This window comes from Chiloscyllium plagiosum, unplaced genomic scaffold, assembly GCF_037043375.1.
Source record: "Chiloscyllium plagiosum isolate Xiang-an unplaced genomic scaffold, Cpla_swu_hap1 HiC_scaffold_14, whole genome shotgun sequence".
Classification (NCBI taxonomy): domain Eukaryota; kingdom Metazoa; phylum Chordata; class Chondrichthyes; order Orectolobiformes; family Hemiscylliidae; genus Chiloscyllium; species Chiloscyllium plagiosum.
This window is the reverse complement of record NW_028270152.1, coordinates 56185577-56198208: the sequence shown is the minus strand read 5'-3', so window position 1 is coordinate 56198208 and position 12632 is coordinate 56185577. Positions and strand designations below refer to the sequence as shown.

At 41.6% G+C, this 12632-nt stretch overlaps 1 protein-coding gene across 14 annotated transcripts in view; it reads left to right on the top strand.

The window, feature by feature from the left end:
* Positions 1-12632, top strand: part of LOC122559093 (contactin-4-like) — a 2514776-nt gene that overhangs the window by 2243746 nt on the left and 258398 nt on the right. The window lies entirely within an intron of this gene.

The following is a 12632-nucleotide window of genomic DNA, read 5'->3' as shown; positions in this document are numbered from 1 at the left end:
ATTAGAAATTTCAGAATGCAGGAGAACCCCAATGATTCTGCATTGTGCATCAGTTTAGATCAGAATCACGCTACCACCAAACTGACATTTGATACAAGGAAAATTCTGCATGCCACAAACTCTGGTAGACCATTATTCTTCAAGTCTTTCATTGTCTTAGTTTGGTTCCAGCGAATGTCATTCAAGTTCCACTATTGGTGTTGGAAATTGGTGGCAGGAGAGGACATATTTGGATTTCACTCCAAATGTAATTGTCCCAGGCCCTTGTTTGTGGGTTTGGATGGGACAGGATGCAAGGAATTATGGGGACCACAGGCATCATGACAATTTTGAATCTGTGGTGACTTAGGCATGCTGCCAGCAACTCACATGGCCAGCAGTGGGAGGCCAGCGAAGAGCTCACTCAATCTAACAAGTGCTCCTTTTGAATTTGTTAATGTTCCAATTATCAGCCATCTTGTTTAAGACAGACACACTATGTGGACTTCGACAACACACAGGAGGTGATTTTGTGGTGGTTGGTTGCTGGGGAGGTAGTTAGTGCGGCTTGAAGAGGTGATAACCTCAATTTGAAATGGGGAAGATGTCATGTATGAAGTTATCCCCAGGCAAAATGTCATCATTTCTATCATCAGCTACCAGGGACTGATCCACTGTGGGTACTGGATCCTCATTTCAGAGAATCTCTATAGTTGGGAAGCATTCTCCCCATGTCTGCGTGGGTTTCCTTAGGGTGCTCCAGTTTCCTCCCACAGCCCAAAGACATGAGGTTAGGTGGATTGACAATGTTAAATTGCCCATAATGTCCAGGCATGTGCAGGCTAGGTGGGTTAGCCATGGGAAATGTGGGTTTACAGGGATATGGGTGTGGATCTGGTTAGGATGCTCTTTGAAGGGTTGTTGTGGACTCGATGGGCCAAATGGTTTGCTTCCACACTTCAGGGAGTCTACGAGAAACATATTTTAGCGTACAAGATCCCTTGTGGCACATTTTCAATTGGCTTACATTCTAATGCCACATCTCAGTGCAAAATGCCAACTACCATTGTAATGTTGTAGCAAGGAAACCTGGTTCCTGTGGGCACACAAGCAACACATGGACTGGAGGAGAAAGTGAGGACTGCAGATGCTGGAGATCAGAGCTGAAAAATGTGTTGCTGGAAAAGCGCAGCGGGTCAGGCAGCATTCGAGGAACAGGAGAATCGACGTTTCAGGCATAAGCCCTTCTTCAGGCTTATGCCCGAAACATAAATTCTCCTGTTCGTTGGATGCTGCCTGACCTGCTGTGCTTTTCCAGCAACACATTTTCAACACATGGACTGGACCAGGCTGTATCTCTGGGCTATTTACTTCATGTCATAGCACTCACCCTCTCACTCTGAGCCTACCTGGATGCTCACAGCATCTCTGTCTTACCATTTTATGCCTTGACCCTCAGTCAAATATACCAGCCTCTCAGTACTACTCTGCTTCCTTGCTGTTTAGTGCAGACACAAAACCACAATGCCAGTCATTGGTTGTCCGGAGGCTTCAGTCATGTCAAGGGAGATGGCCTTTGGTCAGGAGGCCCCTGACACAGTAAGCAACCTCCAATGCCAGTCCAGGAGCTTGGATACGGTCAATCACCAACTTTGGTGGTCAGGATCAGGATTCTCTGTGCAAAAGGGGTGAGGGACTAAACATCAGGGAACCCAACACCTGTCTAGACTTGTTCTGCCTTGGTGTGGACTATATTCCTCCTGGAGTGAGAGAGAGCCAGGTATTAAGGGTGATGAGAGTGCATGGGACAGCTGTTAGTTTTAGTAGAGGTAATGTGGTGCCCAAATGCGAGTGTAGACAGCACAGAGAGCATGCAGAATTATTCCCACCATGGGTAGTGATGTGTGAGAGCGAGCGAGAGAAGCTGTGAAAGACAATGGTGAAGGTGGAACAGCATGAGCCTTGCTGACTGAGCTCAGACTCAGTCAATGATTCTTTGTTGGTTTCTTTCTCCACCCAGCTACCACGACGTTAAGCTGGACATCTTGAAGCTGTTAATTTTCTTTTCCTCCTCCTTTCCCAATGCTCTAAACTACACATCCATGATTAATTCCTGACCACATTTTAGTCCATACATTCTCATTTCAAGACTCAGACTGAATTTTCGAATGTTGCTGAATGTTAAAATAAAGAAACCCTTGCGTCCTAATCCTTTTTCTGATTCTTTTTAACATTGAATGTTACTGTTTCCTAGATAGTTAAACTCATTGACAATTTCCAACTTGCTTCCATTTTCTGTGGTGCTGCAGAGTGGAATGTGCTTTCTTTCTGCCATTACCACAGTGTATATTTTCTTGTTGTTAAATGTAGGCCATATCTACCATATTCCTTTTCAACCACATTGATTAATGAATATCTTAAATTACTTACATAAAATTTCCTCTTTCTTTTCCATCATTTAAGGTTCCTTTAGCCAAGGATGTATCTTTACAATGAAAATTGACAAGAAAGTTTCAGCCTGTTTCTCTTAATAATCCCTGCGGCATTCTAATCATTAAATGAGAAGGAATTTCCAGTTTGGTTCATAAATTAGCTATGAAATAGAAAAGCGAATTTTATTTTTATCAATTGTTGGAATCAGACAGTTGTAATTGGAAAAAATCCTTCATTAATCAGACTTCATACAGTTCCCTACAATGGTATTTGTTGATTAGTAAGTGATGAAGGGAAGGGATGTTAGGAATGCTTGTACATTTTTTTGGGAATGGCTGTAAGATTTCTGGCATGGCAGTGCTGAGTTAAGGAGTATAAGGGCGGGCAATCTTTTATTTAACAGGGCTTGTTCTTCAAGATGATGATGTTTTCAAGACCTGTGCACATACATGGCATGTTAACTCAATGGCGTTTTTTGCTCCCTCATATCATACACATCCAATTCACATTGTGCTCAATTATTTTATTTTCTGATGGAAAGCATTCAGATAAAAGATGGGGGTTAATGGATTTGTGTTACAAAAAAAAACTTCATTGTATTTTGAGAAAATAAACCTTAATTAAGGATGAACAGATGCCAACAATTGACACTATCAATGGGGTAGATGCAATCCTAAAGTTTGCATAAGTGCCAAAGAACCCTGCAGACAGGATTGTAATTGAACTTACATTGAGGTATTAGATGTGATTTGGAAATGCCGGTGTTGGACTGGGGTGTACAAAGTTAAAAATCACACAACACCAGGTTATAGTCCAACAGGTTTGTTTAGAAGCACTAGCTTTCGGAGCACTGCTCTTTCATCAGGGTACTCCATAACTACCTGATGAAGGAGCAGTGCTCTGAAAGTTCATACTTCCAAATAAACCTTTTGGACTTTAACCTGATGTTGTGTGATTTTTAGCTATTAGATGAACAGACTAGGATGTGAAATGAATAAATGAATGAACTCAAATTCCTGGATGCAAAGAATGGAGAGAATAAGGTTGCTGGCTGATGGGAGAAGATACGGTAACTAGTTCACTAGTATCCCAGCCAGTGTAGTTCAAATCTAGCTCTGCTCCACTTGACAAGGGGATTAACCCAGGAAATTCTGCCCAGTGGACCCTCTATAGTGTGCCAACCTGAAAGTGGACCTACTATTAACATTGCAAACCTCTATGAGGCCAATCAAAAAGAGAAAATAAAAATGCTGTTCCTTCCTGAGCCTTTTCGGAGTATTGAAATGTTTTGATTTTCTAGGGCAATGATGTATGTTTACAAACTCTGCTCATCTATTCTGATCATGCAGATCTTGTTACTGGGATTTGGGGAAAGTCTGCAATTGTCATCTGGGCCATAAACAATACCACACAGATTCACTTGCACCACTGCAGTGAGACGTCAGCAATTTCACATACACAGAGATCCAGGACAAATTGGGCATTGAGGCAAAATGATTTCATATCTTTTTAGGATAAAGTTAAAAATCACACACCAGGTTATAGTCCAATCAGTTTATTTGGAAGTACAAGCTTTCAGAGCACTGCTCCTTTGTCAGGTAACTGGTGGAGCAGGATCATAGGACACAGAATTTATAGCAAAAGATCATAGTATCATACAACTGATGCGATATATTGAACAAACCTAGATTGCTGTTAAGTCTTTTATCTTTTACATTGGGTTGCAGGATACAATTCATTAATATGTAAATCCCAGAACTTCTTTCAAGTCACGAGATGAGTTAAGGTTTTATAAAAAAAAAACGTGACATCTCAGCTCAGACAATACATTCAAGCTGGGATGTCACCTTTCTTAAATAAAACCTTCAGCTTTCATTCCTCCCATCGGCCAACCAGGTCATACCCTCTACCTGAGTTCATCCATCCCTACCTCACCACCCGGTCCCTGTCCCCATCTCCCCCTTTATCTGCAGCTCCCCCCACACCCATCTCCAGTCCTGAAGAAAGGTCATACCCAAAATGTAGATTACTCCACCTCCTGATGCTGCCTAACTTGCTGTGTTCTTCCAGCCTCCTGCTTGTCAACCTAACAGCAGGCAGAAAAAGAAACTTCCATCTGATCAGTCTGGATGGGCTTCAAAAAAGTTAGCAGATTGAAAAGATCTAATGGCTAAATACTGAAGAAAGACTGCAGTGTTTGAACTTTTAACTTTATTTCCTTTTTTTTGACTTTATGCTAAGAAGGACTGCAATTTTTAACTTTAATTCTTCTTTTTACACTATACTAAGAGCGATTATAATGCTTAACTTTCAACTTTGTTCATTATTTCTTTCTACCTTATTCTTAAGTTTTTGAACCGAGGTACCTGTATCTAAGATGCGTATACACCGTGTGTGGCAACATTAAAAATTTTCCATTGTACTCATCTACTTGTGCACTTGAGTACGTGCAGTAATTTGAACCAGGTGGATCTTGTTGACTATGAGATTTGCATCTGTTAATTTTGGCCATTCAGGAAGTCCTGATTGACCAATATAACAGGTCCAGGCAGTGGTGTCCCTGGAGAAGGAGCACGTGGTGTCCACCAACACACTGGAGTTGTTCAGGGAGAGGTGGGTGCCGCAGGGAGTGGAGTGCATCATTTCTCCCTCCAATTCTATTTTGATTTAGTCCCTACCCTCCCCTTCACTGTTTTTGATCACACAGCACTGCCCTTTGATGAGAAGGGCAGTGTTTGTCACTGGCCACCCGGGTGTTTTCCTATCTTCCTGGTGGTGGAAATTGAATAAAGATTCGTGCACCTTGTGTCTTAAAAGAAAAAAAAAAATAACAGGACCAGGCAGTGGTGTCCCTGGAGAAGGAGCACGTGGTGTCCACCAACACCCTCGAGATTTTCAGGGAGAAATGAGCACCGCGGGGAGCGGAGTGTATTATTTCCCCCTCCAACTCTATTTTGATTTAATCCCTGCCCTCCCCTTCACTGTTTGCTCACGCAACTTGCCCTCTGAGATGGACATTGCTTGTCACTGTCCACTTGGCTGTTTCCTTTCTTCCTAGTAGTGGAGTATAAATAAAGATTTACATACTTGTTATTTTTCCCTGTGTCCAATACCTGCACACATGCGACATGGATGCTGGGGGAAAATAAGCACTACCGCTGTTAGGCGGTAGTGTGGGAATAAAAGAAGTTTAAAAAAAAGGAATGTCAGAGGTTCTGTTCACTCTGAGAGCTGGAAAAAAAACAGGTCCAGGCAGTGGGCCATGGAGGGGGCCATGAAGGGGGTTGTTATGGCTAATTGCCTGCCCATGTTCTGGGGTTACGTTGGGGCCCGGGTGTCCTTGGAGAAGGAGCACATGGTATCTATTAATACCCTCAAGGTTTTCAGGGAGAGATGGGTATTGTGGGGCATGATTTTTTTTATTTCCCCCTCTGATTTTATTTTGTTTTGATCCCTACCCTCCTCTTCACCTTTTTCATCACTTAGGCATTGCCCTTTGTTGAGAAGGGCACTGCTTTTCACTGGCCACCAAGGTGTTTCCTTTCTTCCTGGTGGTGGAATATGAATAAAGATTTCTGCTCTTGTTTTTTTTCACTGTGTCCAACACCTGCATGCACACACAACATGAGTGCTGGGGAATAAATAAGCACTACCACTGTATGGCGGTAGTGTGATGTTATTACAAAATATATATAACCTAGAGATTTAGATTCTCCTCGGGAAAAAAAAAAGCCAGGAGATTTAGAATCTCCTCAGTTCAGGGGACTGACCCTGGAAAAAAATATAAATATAACCAGGGAATTTAGAATCTCCTCAGTTCACGGGACTGCTCCGAACTGGCTGGTTATAGCCAGTGTACTGTGCACAAGTCAATAAAGATGATTTGGAGATGCCGGTGTTGAACTGGGGTGTACAAAGTTAAAAATCACACAACACCAGGTTATAGTCCAACAGGTTTAATTGGAAGCACTAGCTCCTTCATCAGGTCGTAGTGACGCTCTGAAAGCTAGTGTGCTTCCAATTAAACCTGTTGGACTATAACCTGGTGTTGTGTGATTTTTAACTTTGTACACCCCAGTCCAACACCGGCATCTCCAAATCATGGCTACTATTGACACCACTAACCGCTGGCTTAAAGTGGAGAGGATCTCTAAGAAGCTCGCACACTACCACCTGATGAAGGAGCTACGCTCCGAAAGCTAGTGTGCTTCCAAGTAAACCCCTGTTGGACTATAACCTGGTGTTGCGTGATTTTTAACTAAGTTAATAAAGGGTGGCTTGGTGACAGGATACCAGTCTCTGTGCAGTTGTTTTAGTGCATGTAACAATAAAGTCTAGATCTAAATCTAATTTGCTGTGCCATTCAATTGTATATCTTGACAATTTGTGTTTGATACGTCTTCAATTATATTTCCATATTCTACAATTTTGCAGGAAGCCACAACAGAGCATACGCTCCTAAAGTGTATATAGTTGTATCTTCTGTTCTTCTCTTTTGCCTCAATAACTTTTAATCAGGAAGATAAAATGGTATCCAGTTCATAATCCTGCATTCTCAAGGTAGTTATGGTTAGAAGCTTTTCAGTTCAAGCTGCAGAATTAAAAATCCAGGCCTGGTGAGAACATTAAAGAAAGCAGTTTTTATCTGTTTCCCATGCAACATGCCCCAGAGGTGTAATCATCTCTGAAATACATGCACATACAGTATGTCTGAGCAATGATTATTTCCACAGAGGACTACTTGACAAGTGTTAACTGATACTGGACATGCAAATTAGATTTTTCTTTCTGTTTCTTGAAAGCATGCTGTTCCCCAAAGATAATCAGACATGAAAAAGGCTCTCACTAAAACTCCTCACATCTTTATTGTCTCCTGGATGAACTGTGAAATGAGATCAATATGAGAACATAGATGCCTGAGATGGAATCCAAAATTCTGTGCACTACAACTCATAAGCATATCAGCTTTTCACAATAGCACTTTCACAGGTCACAAACCCTGAAATTCACCATTGTTTCTGCTTTATGTATTAAACTGGATGAAATCCACCCTTCAGGGTTGTTCTGGTGAATGTGTGCTGCAGGCAGCTTCTGCTTACGAGTTACCCTCGATAAGCTCAGCATTTTATCATAAAGAAGAGTAGAATAGAATCCCCAAAACAGGCGCTTTGGCACAGGTCCACACCGACCCTCCAAAGAGTAACCCACCTAGACCCATTCCCCTATCCTATTTTCCTATATTTACCCCTGACAAATGCACCTAACCTACACATCCCGGAAGGCTATGAGCAATTTAGCATGGCGATTTCACCTAACCTGCACATGTTTGGACTGTGGGAAGAAACTGGAGCACCATGAGGAAACCCATGCTGACTCTGGGAGAATGTGCAAACTCCACACGGACAGTCGCATCCGGGTCCCTGGCATTGTGAGGAAGCAGCGCTAACCACTGAGCCACTGTGCCACCCTTTAGAAAAAATTTTAACTATCTGTTATCAGTTGATGTTGAAATCCCTCAATGTGTCATCTGCTTCCCAATTCTGAGCAAAAGCTGTTGATTTCTCCTTTGAAAGAATTTGTCGATTCAACCCTCCACAACAGAGTTACATTTGTTTCACACATTGATCCATGCTTTAGCAGGATTTCTGTCGTATTAGGGTTTGAAAGGGTTAATGACTTGGACAGTCTGAATGACACCTTCAATGAACATTTGTGATGAGGACAAGCATGGCTTCAGCAGAGTCAGACATAACTCTGTAAAGCGGTACATAGTTCCCTGGTATGTCGTAAATCAGTCATTGTTTCAGTCTATCGAATACTAAGTCATTACTCCTAAGCAAGACTAACCAAATTAAAACAGTTTCTGATCAACTCTTGGTATCTTGTATTTCATTCTGTGGCCTCTTGAATTTCTAATTTAATTGCAGAAATTCACACATGCTACATTTGTAGCTTCCCCTTCTTAAAAGAAGTTGAAAGCTTTTTATCTTGCCTCCAGAGAATCAAGTTACATTTGTTTCCTGTCATTTTAGCCCAACAGCCCAGTCCAGGAAATCATTTGTTTTTTATCTGTACTATTTCAACTCCAAAATGTGTCACTTTAAAGAAAAGCATTAGCTTCTGCATGGTCAATTTGAGAGAATATATGCCCACACAATCAAGATTAGGATGTTCAAATACTGAGTCTAAATTTAGTATCTTCATCTGCAAGAGAGAATATTAATTTCATAGTCACGCATTTTATAGCTTCCCAGATTCAACACTCAGTTCAACAATTGGAGGTAAAAACTTCTGTCTCCATCTTTTGGGGTAAACAGTGACTTTTGGTAATGGTTGCTCAGATGCTGAAGCAGTCTGTGTCTGTATGCACCAAGATCAGGGCAATGTTCAGGTTTGGGCTGATGAGTGGCCACCTCCAACACGACAAAATCTCATAGAGTCATAGAAATATACAACACGGAAACAGACACTTCAGTTCAACCCATCCATGCCGACCAGATATCCCAACCTAATCTAGTCCCACCTGCCAGCACCTGGCCCATATTCCTCCAAACCCTTCCAAATATACCCATCCAAATACCTCTTAAATGTTTCAGTTGTACCAGCCCCCACCATTTCCTCTGGCAGCTCATTCCATACAAGTACCACCCTCTGCGTGAAAAAATTGCCCCTCAGGTCTCTTTTATATCTTTCTCCTCTCACCCTAAACCTATGCTCTCTAGTTCTGGATTCCCCCACCCAAGGGAAAAGGCTTTGTATATATATTCTATCCATGCCCCTCATGATTTTGTAAACCTCTATAAGGTCACCCCTCAGCCTCCAACACTCCAGGGAAAACAGCCCCAGCCTGTTCAGCCTCTCCCGATAGGTCAAATCCTCCAACCCTGGAAACATTCTTGTAGATCTTTTCTGAACCCTTTCAAGTTTCACAACATCATTCTGATAGGAAGGAGACCAGAATTGAACACAATATTCCAACAGTGGCCTAACCAATGTCCTGTACAGCCTCAACATGACCTCCCCATTCCTGTACTCAATACTCTGACCAATAACGGAAAGCATACCAAACTCCTTCTTCACTATCCTATCTACCTGCGACTCCACTTTCAAGGAGCTATGAACCTGCACTCGTTCTGTTCAGCAACACTCCCTAAGACCTTACCATTAAGTGTATAAGTCCTGCTAAGATTTGCTTTCCCAAAATGCAGCACCTCGCATTTACCTGAATTAAACTCCATCTGCCACTTCTCAGCCCATTAACCCATCTGATCAAGATCCGTTTGTAATCTGAGGTAACCTTCTTCGCTGTCCACTACAACTCCAATTTTGGTGTCATCAGCAAACTGACTAACTATACCTCTTATGCTCACATCCAAATCATTTATATAAATGACGAAAATAAGTGGACCCATCACTAATCCTTATGACACTCCACTGGTCACAGGCCTCCAGTCTGAAAAGCAACCCTCCACCACCACTCTCTGTCTTCTACCTTTGAGCCAGTTCTGTATCCAAATGGCTAGTTCTCCCTGTATTCTGTGAGACATAACCTTGCTAACCAGTCTCCCATGGGGGGAACCTTGTCGAATACCTTACTGAAGTCCATATAGATCACATCTACCACTCTGCCCTCATTAATCCTCTTTGTTGCTTCTTCAAAAAACTCAATCAAGTTTGTGAAAAATGATTTCCCACGCACAAAGCCATGTTCACTATCCCTAATCAGTCCTTGCCTTTCCAAATACATGAACATCCTGTCCCTCAGGATTCCCTCCAACAACTTGCCCACCACCGACATCAGGCTCACTGGTCTATAGTTCCCTGGCTTGTCCTTATACCCTTTCTTAAACAGTGGCACCACATTAGCAGTCTTCCGGCACCTCACCTGGGACTATCGAAAATACAATCTTTTCAGTAAGAGGCCCAGCAATCACTTCCCTAGCCTCCCAGAGTTCTGGGGTATACCTGGGGATTAATCCACCTTTATGCATTTCAAGACATCCAGCACTTCCTCCTCTGTAAATGGACATTTTTCAAGATGTCACCATCTAATTCCCTACATTCTATACCTTCCATATCCTTTTCCATAGTAAATACTGATGCAAAATGCTCGTTTAGTATCTCACCCATTTTCTGCAGCTCCAAACACAGGCCATTTTGCTGATCTTTGAGGGCGCTATCACTCTTTGGCATTCAGTGGTATTGTCATCACTCTCAACATCCCAGAGGTTACCATTGACCTGAAACTGAACAGAACTCAATAATAAATAATTTGGTTACAAGAACAGGTCAGAGATTAGTGATTCTACATTGAGGAACTCACTTCCTTTCTTCCTAATGATTGTCCACAAGGTACAAGGCAAGAATAAAATGGAATGCTCCCCACTGGATGGGTACAGATCCAATCATATTTAAGAAGCTTGACAACATTCAGAGCAAAGCAGTCAGCTTGATTGATATCCCATTCATCACCTTCAACACTCATTGCACTTACCATTGATGCCATCATAAATGCCATTGTCAAGATGCATTGCTGTTCTCAGCAAGGCTCCTTCAGCAGCACCTTCCAAATCTGCGACCTCTACCACCTAGAATGAGAGGGACCAGATCCATGGGAGTGCCATCATCTGAAAGTTTCCCTCCAAGGCACACAACTTTCTGACTCATTTACTGTCGCTGGATCAAAATCCTGTAAATCCTTTTCTTACAGCTCTTTGGGTGCCTCTACACCCAAGGATTTCAACTGCTCAAGAAGGCAGCTTCACCATCTTCTCCAGGGCAATTAGGGATAGACAGTAAGTTCTGGCCTGGCCAGCACTGCCCATATCTCATGGATGAACTTTCAGAAAACTCCTTTTCACATTTACACTTCATCTGGACAGACCTTACATCTCTTATCCAACTGTTCATATCTCCTTCTGCTTGAGACATCATCCCTCTTGACATCATAATCTCTCTTGCCTTTGACCTTCTCCCAAATCCTTCCTTTTTACTTCCCTCCCACACCCGTCAGATTACAACAACATCACCACCCCACCAGCACATCTGTGCCTACAAATTTGCAAAAGTCCCATTGCATCCTTATTTTTTTTTTCTAGATCTGGCAAAAGGTAATGTTAAATCTGTTTAGCCATTTGTAGAGATTCTGTTAGAACAGCTGTGCGTTTTAGTATTTTCTGCTTTTATCTCTGGAATACTTGTGTAGTAACATAACTACCAAGCAGTGTACCTTCCCTAGCGATGATTTGCCAAATGTTAATATTAACCATAGTGAGGTCTCCTTATTTTGGATGAAGAATCATTCTGAATGGCAGTTGAGGGCAGAGATTTTGTTTCTAATCACAGCTACAAGTGATTACTTACATTTGCCTGCACTGTAATTAGCAAGTCCTCAACAAACATTTTTTGTTATTCCCATTACTTTCCTGATAGATATTTCAGGCTCTGAGCTCTGCTAAACCAACAATCAAGAAGAAAAATCTGTAATCAATTTCATTTGGTGGTTTAATTGCATCAACTTTAAAATTTATCATGAGCATTAAGAATAATGAAACATCCAAGAATACATAAAATGATCATGTAATATAATTGTCTGATAGTGGAATTTTATATAGTCAAATAATTTTTTAAAATTCTACTAGCCCAGCTTACTAATTAGACACTGAGTTCGATTTTTTCCCCCAATTCCTCTGAATCAATGAATTCTCATTTAGTCTAAATTTTATAGTCAAGTTCGGTGCTCTGTCATCTTATTGTTTTGGACAGATTTTGAAATAAATTCTGAAAAAGAAATACAGAAGCTGCATTTCTGTAAAAGTTGAGTGATTTTGGTAAACCCCTGGTCTTGATTTACAGGAGAACTACTCTTTGTCGAAGAGCTTATACTGTAGTAGCTGTATCCTATGTGCACACATAGCAAGTTTGAAGTGTGTTACAATAGAATCATGGAGTCATGCAGCATAGAAACAGGTCCTTCAACCCATCATGTCTACGTCAATCAACAAACACCAAGCTAATCACATTTACCTGTACTTAGTCCATGGCCTACTATTCCCTGGCATTGTAAGTGCTCATCCAGATGCTTCTTAAATGTTGCAAAAGTACCTGCCGTTGTTTAACCATGTGGCCACTGTCCCTTTACAACCTTTTCTAACTTCAGTATCAAATTTATCTCACAGTGTTAGATTGTATACCCTTTATCAGGTGGATGCAGAATATCA